Below are 24,854 nucleotides of genomic sequence, written 5' to 3' on the forward strand. Positions count from 1 at the left end.
ATGTTGTCTTTGTTTAAGCCAATTTAAAATTTCTTTTCCAGTATTCTGGTTGGCAATTAGTTCCTTACCTATACTAAAAACCAGAAAAGTATTATGAAAAAATATTATAATTAAAGAAACATTTTCAAGGTCTTTTACCAAAACCTTAGGAAACAAATGAATTTTATTGTAAATCAAAAGCGTAGGCTGTAAGGTGTAAGAGAAAATAGAATGTTATTCTGAAAAAAATGAGGTTAACATGGCTTTTTATTCCCAACTTCACCACTAAGGCACGCAATCTCTACGATTTCAATTATTCTGTGTGCACATGTGAACGTGAGTGAACATGCATGTATTAGGTGGGGGAGCACTGGTCCCTTCCAACACATTTAATGGTATGATTCCCAGCAACAAAAAGCACATTTTAAAAAATATTCACCACTGAATATAGTATATCAAGTTCTTATTATATGCCTAAGGCTTAAGGGCAGCCAGAACTATCTGGGGTTATAATCATTCAATAAATATGTACTAAGGCATTGTTCTAGCTCCTGAAGATAGTGGGGAAAATAAGAACAGTCTCTATCCCTGAGAGATAAATGGTCTGAAAGGGAAGACTGAGATAATCATAATATAGATGTGATAAGCTATATAATAAAGAGATTTTTTTTAAAAAAAAGGGCTGTAGGAGCAAAGAATCAAGAAAGCCTTCCTAGGGCGCCTGGGTGGCTCAGTTGGTTAGGTGACTGCCTTCGGCTCAGGTCATGATCCCGGAGTCCTGGGATCGAGTCCCGCATCGGGCTCCCTGCTCGGCAGGGAGTCTGCTTCTCCCTCTGACCCTTCCCCTGACCCTCCCCCCTCTCATGTGCTTTCTCTCATTCTCTCTCTCTCAAATAAATAAATAAACAAAATCTTAAAAAAAAAAAAAAAAGAAAGCCTTCCTAAAAGAGATACGACATTAGACCTGAATCAGAAAGAATTTAAGAAAAGGCAAGAGGTGTTTAGCAAGCAGTAACCACAAGGGCAAAAGTAAACATTTACAGCTAAGAAAAAATATATAATTAAACTACTTAAAAAAACGTTTTCTCTAAAAGTATAAGGTTTCGTAAATATACTAACCAACACTGAAATGTATACTCTAAAAGGGCAAATTTTATGTTACGTGAATTTTATCTTCGATGAATTTATCTTTTATTGAAAAATATAATCCTCACCGCTAGGACTATAGTTTTCTAGCCTATTGACATTTGCTGCTTTTAGCTATACAGTATCAACTGGTGCTTCCTTTGTTTTCCATGGCAACCAAGAAAACAACATAAACCTAATTCCAGTTCCCTATGACCATGGAGACTCACAAAGGCCATACAAGTAATAGAACACATACTTAATAAATTAAAAGAAGTGGATAGGCAAGGAACTAAGGACATTTTAGGTGACAGTAAAGTGACTACAACTAGAGAAAAAGATACTGATAACAAAAACAACAGCAGCTAACATTTATTGAGCCAGGTGCTATGCTAAGTGTATTACTTGTATATTACATTAATTACTTGTTTAACACAAATTTCCCTATTATGTGATACATTTGTACTCATTAGAATATCAATTTTAAACATTAAAATATTAACTATTCTAATAACCATCTCATGAATTCTTTCCCATCTATTTTTAATGTCTCAGTCTTTCTAATCAGTGTAAATTAAGTATTTCTTGATCATTGACTCAGTAATGTCTTAAGGACTAACTAGAAGAGTAAGTCTCCAAATACTAGACTCTTACTTCTTTTACTTGCTTTTATTATTTTTTTCCTATCTCTCCTCCAATCACAGTTCACCTGCTGTCACTTTCAGAGTCCAGAGTGCTAACCATTACACCATGGAACCCACTCCTCTGCTGTCACTTTCAAACTGGTTGCTTCAACCTAAACTATTGAACTTAGAAAAATAAAACACAAAGCTAGTACTTTTTAGACTCATATAATACAGAATAAGCAGACTGGGAAGGGCCTTTCCAATGTAAAGTGTATATACTGTGAGACATAAGAGGTTTTGTTTCCATGTTCATAGCCATTTTGAAGGATGATGTGTGTCTGTCTGCCCTTTGAAAAAATCAGTTATTACTTACAGGGTGATAACATAATGGAGGGAGTACAGTAATTTTACAAATTCTATTCATAGACTTGTATCCCTGGAATTCTAACAGCATCATCAGTGGATAAAGAGGTAGCTCTGAACCTAAGCTGAAAAAGTCAGGGAAGATTATCTCCTTTTGAAGCTCATTTGATTCTCAGTTTTCTAACTAAAAGAACTCTGACAATGACTTAACGTTTTCACTAAAATGCCAACAAACTGAAAATATTTGGGCACCTGGGTGGCTTAGTGGGTTAAGTGTCTGCCTTCAGCTCAGATCATGATCCCATGGTCCTGGGACGGAGCCCCGCCTCGGGTTCCCTGCTCAGCGGGGGGCCTGCTTCTCACTCTCCCTCTGCTCCTCTCTCTTCTTGTGCTTGCTGTTATCTCTTGCACGCACTCTCTCTCAAATAAATAAAATCTTTAAAAAAACTGAAAATATTTTAAGTTGAAATGCATTTAATACACCTAACCTACCCAACATCATAGCTTAGCCCAACCTACCTTAAAGGTGTTCAGAACACTCACATTAGCTACAGTTGGGCAAATCCACCTAACACAAAGCCTACTTAATAATATAGTGCTGAATATCTAATGTAATTTATTGAATACTGTACTGAAAGTGAGTAAAAGAATGGTCGTATGGGTAAATAGTTGTTAGTGTATGGATTGTTCACCCTCATGATCACATGGCTGACTACGAGTGAGCTGTGGTTCACTGCCAATGCCTTGCCTCATGACAAGAGTACTGCACTTCACTAGCCCATGAAAAGATCGGAATTCAAAATTTGAAGTACAATTTCTACTGAATGCATAACACTTCCGCACCACTGTAAAGCTGAAAAATCCTAAATCAAAGTATTCTAGGTTGGGGACCATCTATGGTTTCTATAAAAAGGAAGGAGGAGAGCCTGGCTGGCTCAGTTGGTAGTGCTTGCAGCCTGTGACCTTGGGATCGTAAGTTAAAGCCCCAGATATCACAAAAACACTTTAGTTCTTGCCACAAAATATTCTAGTCTACAAATGGCCTAAGGAAAAATAGCTGTTAAATAATATGATTAAGGATGAATGTAAGTGATCTAACCATACAATACAGTCATTAATTGATTAGTTTCAAAATCAGCAGGCATGCAATTATTCTAATTTTATGTTTGAAGACCAATTAGTTCACAGAACAGAAGAGAGTATTCATTAATAGTGCCTTCTAATAAAACCACAAATTACCATTAGTTTTAAATGTAGGAAGATAAAAATTATTCCCTGTAAGGGCCTTTATCTTTTTTTTTTTTAATGTGCGAGAGAGCAAGCTTCCGTGTAAGCAGGGAAGGGCAAAGGGAGGAGAGGGACAGAAAGAATCTCAAGATCTCAAGTAGGCTCCACACCCAATGCGGAGCCCTATAAGGAACTTGAACTCACCACCCTGAGATCATGACCTGAGCCAAAACCAAGAGTCAGCCACTTTACTGACTGAGCCATCCAGGCGCCCTGGGCCTTTATCTTAAAGAAAAAATATTTCAAGTTATAAACTGGCTCTTATGTAAACATTCCAACTGTCCTAAAAGTGTAAAAACTGCTATTGTACCACACCAATCTTTCAAAACAGGTTTTGTACCAAAAATCTCAGGGAAATAACCTTTTATAAAACCTGAAGTAGTAGTTCCTTGAAAATATTTCAACTTGATTCAACAAACATGTTCTGAGAGCCTACTACGTGTACAGCACTAAAAGTGGGAGAGGAGCCATATTTGATCAACATCTTAATTTTTTATGTCTCATCTAAGAGTTGGTAGGTTTCTTTTAATTTCCAAATAAGAAATTAACATGAAAAAAAAGAGATAAAATGCCAGGTCCATTTTATAGATACTAATAATATATAATAATACCCTCTGCACACACACACACACACATGTGGTTATCAAGGATAGGCACCATAAACTGCAGAATTAAGAAAAACACCGCGACTGGCTGTTCTTAGTCTTTACTACCTCCCCTAGTCGTTTGTTCTGTGTAGAGAATAAAAATTATTTAATCGGGTCCCTGGGTGGCTCAGTCGGTTAAGCAGCTGCCTTCGGCTCAGGTCATGATCCCAGAGTCCTGGGATTGAGCCCTGCATCGGGCTCCTTGCTCAGTGGAGAGCCTGCTTCTCCTCTCCCTCTGCCCCTCCCCCCACTTGTGCTCTCTCTCACTCTATACTCTGCCCAAATAAAATCTAAAAAAAAAAAATTTATTTAATCGATCTAATGTTTCATTGGGATGCAGTCTGACAGAGATGATCTAATTAAAAGGGAAATGGTTTTTAAAACCTTCACAATTAGTTCAGATAAATGCAAGAGAAAACCACATGATTGTGCATTTCTTACATCACTACACATGTTTAGATGGGCTGACTCCTGGGCTTTGATAACTGCCAGAAGAGAAATTGTTTTATATATATTACTACAGCCCCTTCACCAATACACAGAATACAGTTTAATGGCACTGGGAAAGAAATAAGATACTGGACCATTAATTTATATTACTGAATTACCTTTCTTCAGTCACACTTTTTACAGAATTAAACAAAAATTAAAAAAAAATAAGAACAAATAAAAATTCAGAGAAGGGTTCTGAGTATTTTTTTTGCAGAAATCTCTTTTCCATAACTAATAAGTCACAGATTTTAAAAAATCACATATAGCCTTTATATGTGAAATAAGACATTTACCTATCCACTTATCCAAAACAGTTCTCAACTAAAGAAAAACAGTTCAAGAATCAATCCTTCCTCAAATGGCTTATGGCTATAATTTTCAGTTGTGCTCTGAGAATTTAGAAATGAATACTTCCTGTTCTTTATTATTTTTTTTAACTTAGCAACAGATCATTTACTAAAGGTCCTACAACTCAGCAATCTCTATTATGAGCTTTGTCCACATTCACATGCTTCTTTTGTAAGTACAAAGCCTGTTTAAGAGTTGCAAAAAATACATAAAATTTTTATTATATATGCTAAGAAAAAATGGACATGGCTATCAACAGAAAATTTAGAAAAGAGAAAATATAAATGACCATTAACTATATGAAAAAATGTTCAATCTTACCAATAACTAAGGAGATGAAAATGAAAATATTAACTTTTATCATCAAATTCAGATTTTTAAAGTTGTATCATCCAATATTGGCAAGGTAATGAGTAAATATATACTCCTACATTGTGAAAGTGTGAAATGGTTCCAATTTGGCAAACTGTATTAAAAGCCCGAAAAAATATCCAATTCTTTTGAACCAGTAATTCCACTTTCAGGAGTTCACTGTATGGATATAAAAAAAAGATATACAAAAAGATTTAGGTGCTATTATATTTCACTGTATTATATAACAGAATATCCATTCACATTAGTGAAAAACTTGAAGCAACCTAACTTCCAACATCATATCAGTTAAGTAAGCTGTATACCCTTCAACACAAAGTTCTGCAGCCATTTAAAAATCTGTTTTCGGGGCACCTGGGTGGCTCAGTCAGTTAAGCGTCTGCCTTCGGCTCAGGTCATGATCCCAGGGTCCTAGGATCGAGCCCCACATCGGGCTCCCTGCTCAGTGGGGAGCCTGGTTCTCCCTCTCCCTCTCCCTCTGTGCTCTCTTTCTCAAATAAATAAAATCTTAAAAAAAAAAAAGAATCTGTTTTCAACATTTAATGGTATGGGCAAACTTTAATGTTATACCCATGTTAGTTCATGTTCACTACTCAAGAAGTAAGCCCCCCTGCTAATAATCATCCCCTCTCATACTATGGCCACATTGCTTGTGTCTTTTACCTTGATTAAAACCTTCCCATGAAGTCCTCTATAATCCCTGCATTCTCATCCTCTTTCATAAACCTTTATTTCCTTGACTGAAACTGCCTCTTTCCTAAAGATACCCTTTCTTCTGAGGCTGCTCATGGCTTACATACTTCACATTAGGAAGACATTGTGTCTCCTCCTGATTCTAGTGTCATACACTGTGGGTAAAAGTAAAACCCCTACTCCTTTGAAGTTCATGCCATATGACTACTACCTTTATCCCTTTTTACTCTTAATTTATGAATTCTTTATTACTATCTCTGACACCTGATCTGTTTTCCTCTCTGCTTTATATCATGCCATCATCATCACAGAAAATCCATACAACACACTGACCTGACTTTGTTTTCCTCAGGTCCAGTTATGATGGTTTCCTCTCCATGTAGCCACCCTATCATTGTCACTCTTGTCATTATCTGCGACTCCCCCTGCTCTGAAACTGTAAATCTGGACAACCAACCCAACAACAACCATTACTTTTCTACCAAATTTCACTGTATAAAAGATGTACATTATTTCACATCCTTATATTGATGAAATCAGGACACACTTTATAACCAGCAGGCATCATCTAACTGCTGTTGACCAAGAGATATTCTTTTTTTTTTTTTTTAAAGATTTTATTTGAGAGAGAGAATGAGAGAGAGAGCACATGAGAGGGGGGAGGATCAGAGGGAGAAGCAGACTCCCCGCCGAGCAGGGAGCCCGATGCGGGACTCGATCCCGGGACTCCAGGATCATGACCTGAGCCGAAGGCAGTCGCTTGACCAACTGAGCCACCCAGGCGCCCGACCAAGAGATATTCTTAATAGTTGGTTCTACCTGCATGTGTGTAAATACTAAAACAGCATCAGCACCAAAACCTGCACAATGAATATCATCAAGTGCTGGTGACATAGCATTTCTTAAAATTATGCAATTATGTAGAGATAATTTACTTTGGACTCCCACTTGGGATTACTACTTAATATGCCTAGTTCACTACCTCCAAACACCCTCCTTACGACCATTAAGCTCGATCTCAGAAAGAATGATAAATTTGGAAAAGCACAGTCATCAGCGAGTCTGAGTGAAGAAGTAAGTCCAAAAGACTGATGATGACTCCCTCATATGCATTCCTTGGAAAATCTGAACAAAATCAGTGAGAACTTCCTATGATTAAGAAAAAAACAAACAAAAAACTCTGGATTTGAAAAAGTTTTAGGGATCCCTTAACTAATTATTTTTATTCATATTTTGCTGCTTTTTTAATATAAGAGTAACCAAAGGTAAAAATTTACATCTTAAGACTAAAAGAACTTTCAATATTGTATTGTATAGTAAATATATAATTAGAATTCTAACTCAAGACTATCATAGTTTAATTGGTAGTGTTTTCTTAATGATGCATAAAATAACAGTGCAATTTACAATGTTTCAGATTTTTTTTAATAAGATTTTATTTATTTATTTAACAGAGAGAGACACAGTGAGAGAGGGAACACAAGCAGGGGGAGTGGGAGAGGGAGAACCAGGCTCCCCACTGAGCAGGGAGCCCGATGTGGGGCTCGATCCTAGGACCCTGGGATCATGACCTGAGCCGAAGGCAGATGCTTAACGACTGAGCCACCCAGGCGTCCCAATGTGTCAGATTTCAATAAAATACATAGCTCTCTTGCTCATTTATTTCCACTCTATCTTTTCTTTGATCTTATGGATGCCACTAATCCCTTGATTTTTCTATTTTTTTATTAGCATCTTTACAGTAGTGAATCTTCAACTACTCTTGCCAATAATTAAACTCCCATTGCCCATCTTTTGCACCTATTTGATAAATATGAGTCCTGAATCCATGCAACCACCTCTGTCTATAGTAAGGCAGCTAAGCACTCCTGGAAAATATTATTTCTTAGCTTCCAACTGTAATTGGGTCCTAACTGTATTTACCAAACATCCTCTGTTACTAATCAAGTCTCTCTTTTTTCTCTACCAACTATATTCAGGCCTCCTCTCTTTGTAAACCTCCTATACCCTGTCAACTTTCCCTATATATGACATTACCACTACCTTTAAAAATTATTATGAAAAATTATGTACAAAAAGGGTACAAAAAATAACGTAGTACCTGTGAGTTCATTACCCAGCCTAAGAAATGGAACATTATCAGGAGAGATGAAGTCACTGTATATCCTTCCCTAAATCTCATCTCCCATCCTTTCCATCCTAAATTTTTATATAGTCTCCTTGCTTTTTGTTAGTTTTGCTACGTATGTATTGAAGGAGTTCAGGACATGGCCACCCCAAAATATGCTCCTTTGGCAAATACTGATTATTTTGAACTGAAGAAACTTGAAAATTGCCACGTGAAAGGTGCCTTCCCTGTACCAGAAGGAAGAAACTGCATTTTTTTTTTTTTAAAGATTTTATTTATTTATTTGACAGAGCAAGAGAGCACAAGCAGGAGGAGCAGCAGCAGGAGAGGGAGAAGCAGACTCCCCACTGAGCAGGGAGCCCGACACGGGGCTCAATCCCAGAACCCTGGGATCACAACCTGAGCCGAAGGCAGACACTCAACCATCTGAGCCACCCAGGCGCCGCTTTTTTGTATTTTCTAAATGGTCTAAAAGAATATGCATTTTTTATATAACCAGGAGGTTACTATAACTTATTAAGTAACCAGAAATTATTCTAATTTATTAAGTAACAAAAGCAACTTTAAGATCCTACTCAGAACTGAAAGTTAATTATGCTTAGTATCTTGACCAGCTGTGGAATATAAAGTGCAACCTGCCTTTGTGTGGTCAAAGTTTCTAATTCTACACCTTCAGTCAGTTAGTACTTAGTGTTAATAGGTCACTCCATGCCAACCTTCAAAGAACTAAACAAACTGAACTAATACCTTTATTTAACTAAAGAACAATTAATACCAACCTAATAGCATTTATTCATTCACTTAAGTATTTACTGAGCATATGCCATGTGTAAGGCACTATTCAGGGTATTGGTCAAAAAACAATAAACAAAAACCTCTGCCCTCAATGAACTTATAAGGGAACAAAAACAGACAAGTAAAATATATGTCAGATGTATCGCACTCTATGCAAAAAAACAATCAAATAAAGGTACAGAGACTAAGTAGAAGACTGAATTTAAAATAAGACATTCAAGGAAGGTCTCAATAAGAAGGTGTCATTTGAATCAAGACGGGTAAACAGTTAAGAAAACAAGTCACAATGAGATCTGGAGAACAGTTTTTCAGGCACAGAGAATAGGCAAGGGCATGGCTAACATCTCCAAGGAAGTGGACATGGATCAGAGTGAATGGAGAAACTTACTACAGGTATTAATAATTCAGAGGAGGTTAATAATAATTTCAGTGTGTTCTTAAACACAACCTTGCCTAATGTGAAATTAACAAATTTGCAGATTAAGTGGAAGTTTTCATCTGATATATCAAATTTTATATGAAAAAAGATTATTTTTAATTAATTTTATTTCAAGTGCAAAGACAGTTTTAATAAAAATCAACTTGGTGACAGTGGGAAAAAAAGGTGGGGTAATCATGGTCTGAGAGAGTCAAAGAAGTATCTATGGAGAAGGAAGATCTAAGCTAAATTTAGAAAGAAAGGTAACAGGGAAAAAAGGTTGTATTATATAAAGGAAACTCAATAAAAAAATAGGGGCGCCTGGGTTGATCAGCTGGTTCAACGTCTGACTCTTGATTTCAGCTCGGGTGGTAGTCTCGGGGTCATGGGATCAAGCCCCACATAGGGCTTGTACTCAACGCGGAGTCTGCTGGGAATTCTGTCTCTCCCTCTCTCTAAATAAATGAATGAAGTCTTAAAAAAGAAATATAATGACATAAACATGGCAAGAAAGAATGATGAGATCAGTATGATCAAAGCAAATGACTTCTGTATGGGTGCTAAGAACTAAAATTGGGGGACGCCCAGGTGGCTCAGTTGTTAAGCGTCTGCCTTCAGCTCAGGTCATGATCCCAGGGTCCTGGGATCAAGCTCCACATCGGGCTCCCTCCTCAGAGGGAAGCCTGCTTCCCTCTCTTCCACTCCCTCTGCTTGTGTTCTGTCTCTCGCTGTGTCTCTGTCAAATAAATAAATAAAATCTTAAAAAAAAAAAACCCAACTAAAATTGGACTCAGACTACATTATGAAAAATAGAAACCCTAAATGTGATGCAAAGACAAAAAAGAATTAACTTTTTTAAACTTAATGAAAAAGTCATTTAGAAAAATGATCTGGAATCAATGTAATATGGATAACAGGGAATTAGACTAGGGGCACTGAGGTTGTAAGACTACCGCACATGGGAATGGATAAACGGGATAAACTAGACGATGCTCTAAAAGAAAGAGAACTTGGAAGTAGATGGACAGAAGGAATGCAGAAAACAGGACCAAACATGGTATTAAAGTTTCTAAGCTAGGAGACTGCAGAAATAGTGATCATTGGTAGAATCATACATATATGTCTGCAGAGATCATTTCATCCAGAGCTGTGTTTTTAGAATGATTACAAATTGAACAAAAAATCATACTCCTTATCCAAAAGATACGAAGGTACATTTTTGAAATCTTATGACAATAGTTCCCCATTGAGAACTCAATTAGATCTCATATATAGAACATGATCCTCATAATTTTACCTCCTTAAAATACTTTATCACATCATAAGTGGAGAACTTTCTGATTTATTCTACATTTTTCTCTAATATCTAAACATTTAGGTTTTGAAGAATAGGCAAAGAACCTAAAAATGTATTCATCTGAAACAATTCGTTAGGAAGGCAAGTTTTAAATCCATGGAAATATGATGGACTATTTAATAAAATGATGTGGAAACAACTGTCTGCCTTTGGAAAGAAATATTAAAACTGATTTCTTACCTTACCTCATTCCTTTTAACAAACACCAAAATACATTCCAGGCATTATTAAACATTTAAATGTAAACACAAGTTGCAGAACTTGAAAGAATAAAATGTTTTATTAAAAGGTCAAATGACAATAGAGCCATACAAAGGACTTAGAGCAATTAGGACTCTCATGTATCAGCAGTAGAAATGTAAAATGGTGCACCAAATCTGGAAAGGAATTTAGCAGTTTCTTAAAGAGGCAAACATACACCTACCATGCGACCCAGCCATTCCATGCCTAAGTATTCATCCAAGAAAAATGAAAGTATAGGTCCAATACAAAGATTTGTATACAAATGTTCACAGCCAGTTTACTTTTAACAGCCAAAAACTAGAAGCAATCCAAATAATCAACAGGTGTGCAGATAAATTGTGGTATATTTACACAACAGAATACTACTCAGCAAGAAAAAAGAGTGGACTACTGAAACATAGTGTGAATTAATATCAAAGTAATTATGCTCAAAGAAGCCAGCCACAGCCTTCAACCAAAGTATATATTGCATGATTCCGTTTATATAAATTCCTCAAAACGAAAACTATAGTTATAGAAATTAGATCAGTAGTTGCCTGAGGGCTGGAGAGGGGATGGAAGAGGCAAGGAGGAGGAACTACAAAGGGACATAAAGAAATTTTGGGGTGTGATGGATATGTTAATTATCTTTATTGCAGTGACAGTTCAGGGTATATACTTATGTCAAAATTTATACTGTATACTATAAATAGGTGCATTAAAACTGTATACTGTAAATAGGTGCATGTATATATCCATTATACTTCAATAAAGCTGTTTTTAAGAAGTAAAATAACATCAGGCCATACACAAAAAACTGTAGACTCTTTTTATCTGTGGTGGGTACATTTTAAATAAAAAGCTATATAATAATAACAATTTTAAAATAAAATGAGCTGTGGTTATTACAACTCAAAAATTTGGAAGGGGAAGAAGAGAGGATTTGAACCAGTGACAGGGCTGGCCAGTGTTTTAGAAAATCAGTTGCAAGAAAGCCTCAATGAATCACCTCAGGAAGAACAAAAGGGCGTATTTAGAAACTAAAGCCAAGAGACAAAATATGTCAAGCCAACTACATATAAGGACAGGTACAGAGCAAATTCAGAGGCAGGAATTTAGTAGCAGAGGCAAATTATTATGCAAAAGATGAACAGACTGACAGAGACAAGCTAAGGAGCATGGTCCAAGTATACGAAGCAAATCATTCCTGGAATGCATAAAAACACTAAGATATGAGGCTGATTTTAAGAACAGAAAGCAGGGTAGCCCAAATCAGGTGAAGCTAGAGAACGTGTAGCCAAAAACAGGTCAGAGTCAAGCAGACTGCAGAATGAACAAAAGCTGTGCACAAGAAAAGGAGCCCACAAAAAAATTCTTCTCAAAGTAAGGCGGGCTGTTCCATCTGGCTTTTATCCCTGGTTGCTCAAAGAGGAATGTCCTTAATCCCAACAAAACACCCTTAGTAGCTTCTGAAATTTTAACTTCTCTCAGAAGTGAAGATATTTTAGTTTTAACCTGAATTATATATAAATTCACTTTCATAAAGTATTAGAAAGAGCTCCTTGAAAGCAGAGATCTTATCTTATTCAACTTCTATCAGTAGCACCCAGTATGTCTTCTATACATCAGATGCTTAAATGATGATACTTAAAAGTTCTGAACAAGAAAACCATCAAAAAAAAAAAAATGTGCACTGAAATTTGTATTATTCACTTTCTGAATTATCACTTAATATTCCTAGACTAGTTTCCTTTCATTGCCCAGGACCTCCCTTTGTTCCTTTCCCACTGTCAAGAGAATATGTGATCCCTAAATGGAAAACAACTAGTAAAAGCTTAAACTAATAATTAGAATTAATTAGAAAAATTAATTTGTGGCAAAAAAACTCTCATGCAATCAAAAGCCAAATGTACATAATTTTTTAAATTAGTCATATTCAGCTTACAATTCTTGGTAAGATTTTTTTTTTTTTAATTATTTATTTGACAGAGAGAAAGCGAGAGTAGGAACACAAGCAGGGGGAGTGGGAGAGGGAGAAGCAGGCTTCCCGCCGAGCAGGGAGCCCGACGTGGGACTCGATCCCAGGACCCTGGGGTCATGACCCAAGCCGAAGGCAGATGCTTAACAACTGAGCCACTAAGGTGCCCCCAATTCTTAATAAGATATTAAGCTAAGCTCCCTCCCTTTGAAATTGTTCTACAAGTGAGAGGTTGGATACAAGAAACAAACTGAAAAATCCCTGGGGAAACAAATGCTGGTTTGTCTGGACAGAGGAAGGGAAGAGTAGCAACCCAGAGCTGAACAGTGTATGGCACACAATTGGGGGGCTGGATGATGGAGAGCTTTTCAGAAATGTCTCTCTCCAAATACCTCAGGCAAAAACAGTAATTGCTCTGAGATAATGTCAGAGCAGCACTCCCGCGTGGCTGGGGTGGCAAGCCCGATCTTCTCTCTGCTGAACAAAATTCCATGAAGCTTGGTCTCAACACAGAGCAACTCTCTGATGGAGTTAACAGGAAGGGTTACTACTTGATGGATGATGCAAATGGGAAGTCCAGACTAATATCGTAGGCTCTCTGCTCTGAGGTTCTTCTTCCTTTCTCCTGACAACCTTACCACTCCTTTCAAACACAGTACCTAAATCCAAAAAGGTGCAGAAATGCTGAAAATAAATGGCTGGGAAATATGAACTTAATGTGGCTGAAAATCTCAATGGAAAATGTGTTCATGGAAAAAATCAATCAATCAATCAAGCACTGAAGTATAAGGACTATTAAAATCTTTTTAAAGATTAAAACCAAATACATTATATGTTAATTGAATTTAAATAAAAATAAGTTTTTTAAAAAAGTAAAAACAATTAAAAAAACCTGTAATATACATTAAAAACCCCCAGAATTAATGAGCTACTCAGAATATAAATTTTAAATGACCATAATACATATCCTCAGAAATGAAAGGGTATGGGTAATATGAAGTAGAAATACTTTTTAAAAAAGAAACAATTTGAGGGGCGCCTGGGTGGCTCAGCCGGTTAAGTGTCTGCCTTAAGCTCGGGTCATGATCCCAGGGTCCTGGGATCTGGCCTGCATAGGGCTCCCTGCTCGATGGGGAGTCTGCTTCTCCCTCTGCCTGCCGCTGCCCCTGCTTGTGCTCTCTCATTCTCCTCTGTCAAATAAAGGAATATAATTTTAAAAATAATAATAAATAAATAAATAAAGGTGATTTGAGATTTAATTAAAAAAGAAACAATTTGAAATAATGTAAAAGAAAACAGTTAAAATGAAAATATTAAGAGATGGGTGAATGGACTAATGGGTATAGATGAAAAATGTTTTCGTGAGCTGGATTAAGCTAAGAAACACTTCTGAAACATAAGGGGAGGGGATAAAAAAGATGTTTTTAAAGGTACAAAGACATGAGAGAGTATTAACTCTGTAAAAACAGAAGATATAGAAGACGTAAAATTTAAACAGATTCACAGAAATATATGAATGACTGAGAATTTTCTAGAATTAAAAACTGTCAAACTGAACAGCTTGTGAGTGTCAAAGAGGAAAAGGATAAATAAAACATACACATATACCTAAACAACACCTTGATACATACAATGAAATTTAAGAGAATCAAAGACAAAAGAAAATTCTAAAAGCTTCTAACAAGAATAGTTCACCTATAAAGGAATAAGATCAAAATGACATCAGATATCTCATCAGAAACACAAGATTTAAGGTAATTCTTAAAATTACTGTGCAGACAGCAAAGGAAACAGTCAACAAAACCAAAAGACAACCGACAGAATGGGAGAAGATATTTGCAAATGACATATCAGATAAAGGGCTAGCATCCAAAATCTATAAAGAACTTATCAAACTCAACACCCAAAGAACAAAGAATCCAATCAAGAAATGGGCAGAAGACATGAACATTTTTCCAAAGAAGATATCCAAATGGCCAACAGACACATGAAAAAGTGCTCAACATCGCTCGGCATCAGAGAAATCCAAATCAAAACCTCAATGAGATACCACCTCACACCAGTCAGAATGGCTAAAATTAACAAGTCAGGAAACGAGAGATGTTGGCGAGGATGCGGAGAAAGGGGAACCCTCCTACACTGTTGGTGGGAATGCAAGCTGGTGCAGCCACTTCTGGAAAACAGTATGGAGGTTCCTCAAAAAGTTGAAAACAGAGCTACCGTATGACCCAGCGATTGCATTACTGGGTATTTACCCCAAAGATACAAATGTAGGGATCTGAAGGGATACGTGCACCCCGATGTTTATAGCAGCAATATCCACAATAGCCAAACTATGGAAAGAGCCAAGATGTCCATCAACAGATGAATGGATAAAGAAGATGTGTATATATACTCACACACACACACACAAACACAATAGAATATTATGCAGCCATCAAAAAAAACCCGCAATGAAATCTTGCCATTTGCAACGACGTGGATGAAACTGGAGGGTATTATGCTGAGCGAAATAAGTCAATCAGAGAAAGACATGTATCATACGACCTCACTGACATGAGGAATTCTTAATCTCAGGAAACAAACTGAGGGTTGCTGGAGTGGTGGGGGGTGGGAGGGATGGGGTGGCTGGGTGATAGACATTGGGGAGGGTATGTGCTATGGTGAGTGCTGTGAATTTTGTAAGACTGATGAATCACAGACCTGTACCTCTGAAACAAATAATACATTATAGGTTAAAAAAAAAAAGAGAAAAAAGAAGACCGTAGGAAGGGAAAATGAAGGGGGGAATCAGAGGGGGAGACGAACCATAAGACACTATGGACTCTGAGAAACAAACTGAGGTTTTTAGAGGGGAGGGGGGTGGGGGGATGGGTTAGCCTGGTGATGGGTATTAAAGAGGGCACATACGCAAACAATGAATCATGGAACACTACATCAAAAACTAACGATGTAATGTATGGTGATTAATAAAATTTTTAAAAATTACTGTGCAGAGTAATTTTTAAATGTTGATAGAATTTTGAAGCAAAAAGTTTATATTCAGATAAACTATCATCAAAAGTAAAGATATCTTAAGCACACACAGTCTTAGAATATTTCCTATATTATAAGCCCTCTTTGAAAATACTCATTAAAGGAACTATTCCCAACAAGAATGATGTTGTAAGATACATGAAAGTGAACAAATACGGTGCCTGGGTGGCTCACTCAGTTAAACGTCTGCCCTCGGCTCAGGTCATGATCCCAAGGTGCTAGGATTGAGCCCTGCATCGGGCTCCCTGCTCAGCGGGGAGCCTGCTTCTCTCTCTCCCTCTACTGTTCCCCCTGCTTGTGCTCTGTCAAATAAATAAATAAAATCTTAAAAAAAAAGGTGAATAAATAATTTAGAAAACTTTTATCTTCAGAAGGAACAAAACCTATAACCAAAACAATCCAGAGCCAAAAATCCAGGGAAACTCTGTATAAGAGAACTTTCTGGAATAACTAACGTGTTCTATGTGTATCTGTGTTGTCCAATATGGTAGCCATTAGTCACATGTGGCTATGGACAACATGAATGTGGCTAGTGTGACTGAGGAACTTTTAAATTTAATTGAAGTTTAAAAGTTAAAATTCTCTGTAACTAGTGGGTACTGTATCAGCACAGATCTTAGTATGTTCCAATAAAACTTTCCTTAAAAACAGGCTGCTGGCACATAGGCCACAGTGTGCCAACATCTCACCTGCTAGTGATATAAATACAGTGATGATGTGAGGTGGGGGGGAACAAAAGGAGGCCAGAGTTTGCCACAGTACTTATGTTGAAGGGAGGATGGTGATGTAGATAAAAATACTTACCAAAAAACCCAAATACATAAATGAAAGTCTGGACTTATTTGGGGTATGAGGCAATGACCAAAATTTTAAAAAAAATTTTTATTATTGAAGTACAGTTGACACAGAATGTTATATTAGTTTCAGATACAGAACATAATGATTCAACAATTCTGTATGTTACACTATGCTCACCATGCTAAGTGTAGTTACCACCTGTTACCATACAATGACCAAAATTCTAACTAAAACAGAGCAAAATGTATAACTTTCAAACTGAAAAGAAAATTCAACCTATTCAATGGGAAAAGGAAAAAACCAAGAAGTAATAATAAAAAATACAAAAAAATATGACAAAAAAGTTCTAATACAACATTCCAATACATGTAAATGAGTTAAACTCACTCATCTAAATAGAGATTCTTAAGATTGGATTTTTAAAAGATGTAGGAATAGGAGGTCAACAGGGATAGCCCAAATCTAAAAAGGTACAGAAATGCTGAAAATAAATGGCTGGGAAATATGAAGGACAACTATGAACCAAGAGCTTCACAACAATTAGAAAATTAAAAAAACCCAAAAAACCAGAATTGAAGGCAAAAACAAATATAAAGGACAAAGTAGGGTACTGTATTATATACTGAAGGAAAAACAGATCAAGAACTAGCAAACATAAACATTTATGCTTCTACAATCAATAAAACACCAAGACAATTCAATGGGGGAAAGAACAGTCTTTTCAATAAATGGTGCTGGAACAACTAGATACCCACACGCAAAAGAATGAAGTTGGATACTTACCTCACACCATACAGAAAAACTCAAATGGATCATAACCTAAAAATAAGCACTAAAACTATAAAACTTAGAAAACGCAGGAATAAATCTTTGTGATCATGGGTTACACACTACATGACAAAATTTGTGAGACATACTAAACCAAGAGTACAAGCAACGATTAAAAAAAAGACATAAATTACATTTTAACAAAATTAAAAATAGTTGTGTTTCAAAGGACATCATCAAGAAAGTGAAAACCCACTGAATGGAAGAAAATATTTGCAAATCATATATATGGTAAGGGATTTGTATCCAGAATAAAAAACTCTTACAATTCAACAGTGAAAAGACTAAAACCAATTTAAAAATGGACAAAGGACTTCAAGACTTGAATAGACATTTCTCCGAAGAAGATATATAAATGGCCAACAAGCACTTGAGAAGATGCTCAGTATTAGTCATCAAAGAAATACAAATCAAAACCACAATGACATATCATTTCACACCCACCAGAATAGCTAAAATAAAACATAGTGTTGATGAGGACATGGAGAAACTGGAATCCTTAAATGTTGCTGGCAGAACAGTAAAATGGTGTAGCAGCTTTGAAAAATATCTAGCAGTACCTCAAAAGGTAAACACAGAGACACATATAACCCAGAAGTTCCACTCCTAGATATATACTCAAGAAAAATGAAAACGTGTCTATACAAAAATCTGTACATGAATGTTCATAGGAGTATTATTCTTAATAACCAAAAAGTGGAAACAACCCAAATGCTCATCAAGATGAATGGATAAACAAAATATAGTATGTATATCCATACAATAGAATATCATTTGGCCATAAGAAGGAAAGAAGTATTGATAAATGCTACAACACAAATAAACCCTGAAAGCATTATGCTATGTGAAAGAAGCCATGTTTTGTGACAAAAAAGACTTACTTACCTGAAATCCAGAATAGGTAAACCCACTGAATAGGAGATAGCAAGTCAATTAATAGTTTCCAGGGTCTAGGGAAAGGGAGAATGGGGAGTGACTGCTAATGGGCACAAGTTTCTTTTTGGGCTAGTAAGAATGTTCTAAAATTAGGTAATAATAATGACTGCACAACTCTGTGAATATATTAAAAACCACTGCATTTTATGGCATGTGAATTTCTTCGCAATAATGTTACAAACACATACATGCACAAAGCAACAACTCTCAGAAGTAGAGAGACATCAGCAATTTTAGATGGCAATTTTAACTTATTCTGCTCTGAAACTAATAGATAAACAGGAAAAGATTAATTATAGAAAATACAAGTTCAAACTAACAAAGATATAGAGAACTTACATACTGTGGAAAGCATACATGCTTTTCAAAGACACAAGAAGCATTTGCAAAAACTATGTGCTGGCCACAAAACAAACATCATATAATCTATGTTCTTTGGTTCTAACAATAAAACTAGAAATCCGTAACAAAAAAAAAAAAAGCAACAAAAATATAAAAACAAACAAACAAAAACCTCCACCTGTATTCTAGAAACTCAAAAGCCATAGTTCTAAATTCTCAGGTTAAGGAAGAAATTATAAAGGAAATTACAAGATAATTAGAAAAGTACAACAAAAATACTATGTAACAAAATTTGTGAGACAACTAAAACAATACTCAACAAAATCTATAGATTTATATGCTTATATAAGAAAGATTAAAGTTCAACTCAAGTTGAAAAAATATAGAATAACTCAAAAAAACCCAAGGAAACAAAGATATGGGCAGAAATCAATCAAATAGAGTAGAAATCCACAGAATGCAAAGATGGATAAAATAAAATGCTGGTTCTTTGAAAAGAATAAGACAGACAAACTTCTGGCAAGATTAATCAAGAAAAGTGAAGAGATACAGGTGATGATAGTTGAAAGATTTAAAAGTACTATCATAATACTATATGTTTACAATATTATGTTACAAAAGATCATAATACTTATGTTAATAGATCTAAAAATCTAAACAGAATGGATACATTTTCTTAAATTGGTTAAAGAATCTGAACAGACCAGGGGCACCTGGGTGGCTCAGATCTCAAGTCCTGAGATCAAGCCCCGCATGGGGATTCCTGTTTGGCAGGGAATCTGCTTCTCTCTCCCTCCCTCTGCCCCTCCCCACTGCTCGTTCTTTCTCTCAAAAAAATAAAATCTTAAAAAAAAAAAAAAACCGAACAGACCAATAACCACAAAGACATCCTCTCTCAAAGAGCCGTAAACCCTGATAGTTATACAAGCTGAATTCTCCCTAATTTTCAAGGAGCAATTATAATCCCTGTTTTCTACAATTTGTTACAGATAATAGAATACAAAGAGAAATATCTAACATGTTTTATATGGCATCATTTTGATTTCAAAACTAGATAGTAATAAGAACAGATAGCTGTCTGTGTTTTCTTAGAGTCTGTATTTGTCTATTTGGCATCCATCCATCACAAGGCCAATTACATGAACTGTATTTTCTTATTTTCTGTATTCTTGATGCTCTGGCATTTGTGACCTCGCTGACTAGGGATAAACTATCTCTCCCAGGGCTGGCCAATTCCTGAGAGATAGCAACGGGTTAGCCCAAGGATGTATCTTTCCTATTTTACACAGGAAACCATCCTAGAGCCCAAACTCCAAATCATCTCCTTTACCTGGCTCTTAGACTCCAGGAGACACTATTCCTCTGCCCTAAGCACTAACAGTCAGGTACCAGCAACTGGAGATCACCTTTATACTCCAGAGCCTGCCAACATTATTCAAACTAGCCAATTCTAAAGTGTTTCCCCTGCTCTACCTTGCCTTTCCCCTTGCTCCTGCTTTTGCCTCCTGACTAAACCTGATGCTTCCCATGTCCCTATGTGGAGTGGCACGCTCCCTTCTCTTGTAATAATCTTTCAATGCACTGGCCTCTCCATGTCAATGTCACCTCCATAAATTAAATTCTGCAGGCACATTTTGAGACAATAACTAAAGCCCATTTCATTTATGAACATAGATGCCTGAAAATCCTAAATGAAGAATTATTGAATTGAATCTGTTAGTGTATTAAAAATAACACATCCTGCTCAAAAACAATTTACACAAGAAATTCAAGAATGGTTTAATATTTGAAAATCTATCAGTGTAATCACATTATGGACTACAGGAGAAAATGACTATTTCAACAGATTCAGAAAAGGCATCTGATAGTTTTAATATATATTTATGATTTATTAAAAAATTGCCAGTAAACTATGAACAGAAGGAAAATTCCTTAACTTGATAAAGCCTATATACTAAAAGCTAATATATATCAAACTTAATGGAAAACTTCAGAATCATCCCATTTAAGATACAGATAAGAAAAGATGCCCACTGAGGCTTTGTTCAACATATTATTGGAGGATGTGGCTAATATAGTAAAATGGGGGAGAGGGGGAGAAACCAAGGAATAAGGATTAGGAGAGATGAAGCAGATGGTGTAGACAAATTATTACCGTAAATGAGTTTAGAAAGACGGCCAGATACAAGAAATCAACTTACAAAATCAATAGCGTTGCTCTGTACCAGAATTGTCAAATGGAAAATAAAGTACCATTCAAAATAGTTGTATGAAATATCTAGGAATTAACTTAAAGATAAGGCAGAGAATGTTAATGGGTGAAAAATCACCTCATAAAAAAGTCTAAATGAATGAAGAACTATACCCCACTTACAGGTAGTTCCTTAAAGATTAATCTATAAATCCAAGACAGGTCCAGTAGAAATCAGGTTTTGTTTTAGTTTTCAAGATATTTCACAAACTTATTCTATAATGTCTATGTAAGAACATCTAAAAATAATTCAATCAAGTTTAAACAGAAGCATAAAGGGACTCACCCTACTAGATAGTAAGATTTACTACTAAGCCATAATAAAAAAACCTGTATAATTGCCATAGCAACATATAACAATAAACAAGAGAGCTTTGCAGCAGATTCAGGGATATATGGGAACTTGACATGATAAAGATGGCCCATCAATCAGTAGGAAAAGCATGCATTATTTATAGATGGTACTGGAAAACAGCTGTGCCATTCTAAGAAAAATAATGTTGGATCCCTACCTCACAACATGTGTAAAGGTGAACTCAACATGGATTAAAGATCTATAATATCTGTAATACCTGTAAAAGGTATTACAAATCCAACAGCAGAGAGGAGAATATCTTGGTAGCTTCAGAGCAGTGAATATCTACTTAGACAAGACCTCCAAAGCACAAACCATATAGGGGGAAATTGATTTGACTACATTTAAAAGAGAGAATTTATGCCCCATAAAGGATACTACATTATAGTCAATTCTAAGCTTAATAACACATTAGCTCTCGAATACTGGACTTATGTTTATATAGCTCTTAAATAACTGTTCCACGAGGCAATTCAGTTTGGTAAGACGACTGTTTAGTCCACATGGTCGTTCAGAAACCTAAGCTCTTTCTAGCTTGTTGCTCTGCTATCTTCTAGGGTATGAAGAAAGTTAGGTCATGGCCTGAAACAATAAACCCAACCATCTTTCAACTTATAATAAGGAAAAAAAAGAAGTCCACATCAAAAAATTTTCTTTTGAGCTATTGAAGTAGAAGTGCACATAATACTTTTGCCTATATCTGATTGACAAAATTAGTCACATGGTCTCAAATAGCTAATGATAAAGTTAAAAATGTAATCTCTAATTAAGCGGCTATGTGCCCAGCTTTAACTGTTACTACAAAAGGGAAGAATAGATTTTGGTGAATTATTAGCAGTCTTCACCGTAAGGACAACAAAAAAAGTAACAGACTGAAAGACTTTCAATTTCTAAAACCAGCAAGGGATTACTATCTAAAATATATAAGGAACTCTTACAAATCATAAAAGAGACAGGAAATACAACAGAGAAGTGGTCAGTGGCTGTGAATGAGAATTTGCAGAATAAGGAATGCCTAATAAACACATGAAGAGATAACTCAACTTCATTAATAATCAATGAAGTGCAAAATAAAAGAACTAAGAATTGAAAAAATTATAAGGTGTTGATGAAAAAATGGAGAAATAGTGACCACCAACAAAATGAAATTGAATGTAAACTGGTATAGTTATTCTAGGAAGCAATTTGCCAGTACTTAGTGAAAAATTTATCTATATACTCCCTGATTCAGAAATCTCACTCCTGGATATATCCTCCAAAGGAACTCTTTGGTGGGACATGTATGAGAATGTTTTTTTTTTCTTTTTACAGTGCTGTTGTGGTAGGAGGAACAGAGGGTAACTTTAATGTTTGTTACTGAGGGAATAGGATGAGATAAAGTTGACACACACACACTCTGTAGTTAGAATCAACTAGGTATACACACTGCAATGCAGTGTTGACTGAAAAAGATCTGTAATACAATGGTATTTACATATATAGAACACACACACTCAAAACAACACATATAAAAGGACACATAGTCAAGCATATCTATCAAATCAGGCTATGTTTAAAAGGGAATGGGAGAAGGGATTAGGGATGAAGAGGAAAACTAATGAAAAAAGTCTTGTCAGGCTGATAATGTAATTGTACCTTGAAATGAGGAGTATGACTAGCAATTCTCTGTATGTTTGAAAAGTTTACTGCATATGTAACAGTTCTTTCCACTGCCAAAGAGATGTCTCCATTCCAGAAAGACATACACAGATACGAAAATATTAAAGATGCAGTTCTGAAATAATCTTCTGTTTTGTATGATAATTTCCCAATGATGAAAAGACAGCAATAAGTGGGAGAAGCATAAAAAGTGTGTTTAAAGGAGGGTAATTTTGGACTGCTCATAAAAAAAGGTACAGTTCTTTAACACTCTGCAAGATATAGATTTAAGGAAAACAAACTCAGAACATGGTTTTTAATATGCTGTTGCATCAAAGAGTTGTAGAAAACATTTTATAAGATTTAGTGAAAACTATTTACTATAATTAATGACCTCTTTCAATTATTACTTGATTCACTAATAGAACGAAAACTACATTTTATTCCACTTAGAAACACAAACTTATTTTCCAAAGGGACATCATTAACTATGTTGGTAATAACTAGCATGCTTATAATCAACAGTCAAGGTCTTGTTGTCCTCCCCACACAGGCAGATTTCAATGAAATACACTTGGCAATGTATTTTTTTTTTTTAAAGACAACCAACAGTTTGGCACCTAATATATAATCACAATGACCAAGTCAGGTGTGCAGCATCCCCAGTACAGACTTTATTAGAGTTCAGTTATAAATACACAATCTCTTGACACTGAAGATGTAGTTCTTGCAGATAAAGCCCAAAGGCAGGAAATGAATCTTCTCCCAAAAGCTGCTTATCTTTAAAGTAACCTCAAATTATTACTAAACTAATAATTTTGTTCCAGAAAGTGATCTGATCTATTTTATTTTCAGTTTTTGATAAATCCAAGAATGAGATGGGGGATTATTGCTTTTTGTCTCACTATACACACTGAAACACAACATGAAAATACAGGAATAAAAATTTTAAATGATTTTTTATGGTAAAGTTGGAATAGGCAATAACAAAGCCTGTCAATAGATGAGGAAGATGTGTATGGTTTCAGAAAAATAAAAAGTTAATTTTGTTATTTAATAGCAAATTTGGAAGTAAAGCTTTTACTATCTTCGAATTAGAAACTGTTAAAAAAAATGAGTAAAAAAGGTACAATAAGATTGTATACAACCAAAAAAACAATTCAAAAATATACAGTTATTACTGCCTTCTTTATGGATTTTTTTCTAATATAATGGCCCTTAACTAATGGTCACAACCCAACATGAAGATCAAGATTCTATTAAAAAGCCAGGCTACCAAAATTATGACTGTCAAACACAACATAGGATGGAGATAGCACAAGAAAATTTCAGATGACTAACGATTAATGATTTAGTTTTACTGCACACACAGAAGATACTAGTTTTATTGTAGCAATCTGGGCACCATTTTTTTTTTTTTTTAAAGATTTTATTTATTTATTTGACAGAGAGAGACACAGCGAGAGAGGGAACACAAGCAGGGGGAGTGGGAGAAGCAGGCTCCCCACGGAGCAGGGAGCCCAATCCGGGGCTCAATCCCAGGACCCTGGGATCATGACCTGAGCTGAAGGCAGACGCTTAATGCCTGGCCACCCAGGCGCCCCATGGGCACCATTCATTACACTTCCACTCTGTGCCATGCACTGTAGTAGGCATTTAGTATCATAGCAATACAGGTACTATTTATTACACATCTATTCTATGCCATACACTGTACTAGGCATTTGAGGTACACTCTCTCTAATCCTTAAAATAAACTTTTAGTAGACCATATTATAAAACAGAGGGTTTTTTGTTGTTGTTGTTTTTAATATGGAACTGAAACTGAGAGATTAAACAA

At 35.7% G+C, this 24,854-nt stretch overlaps 1 protein-coding gene and 1 non-coding gene across 3 annotated transcripts in view; one reads left to right on the top strand and one right to left on the bottom strand.

Annotated features, from left to right (window-relative positions):
- The window catches only part of NSRP1 (nuclear speckle splicing regulatory protein 1), a 53,562-nt gene that overhangs the window by 11,503 nt on the left and 17,205 nt on the right, over positions 1 to 24,854 (bottom strand). The gene's annotated exons all lie outside the window — the stretch shown is intronic.
- On the top strand, positions 7,018 to 7,112 carry LOC123326774. The gene has a single exon (XR_006541316.1). It is a non-coding gene; the product is annotated as a small nucleolar RNA SNORD116 (small nucleolar RNA).

The sequence above is a fragment of the Neomonachus schauinslandi genome, chromosome 15 (assembly GCF_002201575.2).
Source record: "Neomonachus schauinslandi chromosome 15, ASM220157v2, whole genome shotgun sequence".
Taxonomy (NCBI): domain Eukaryota; kingdom Metazoa; phylum Chordata; class Mammalia; order Carnivora; family Phocidae; genus Neomonachus; species Neomonachus schauinslandi.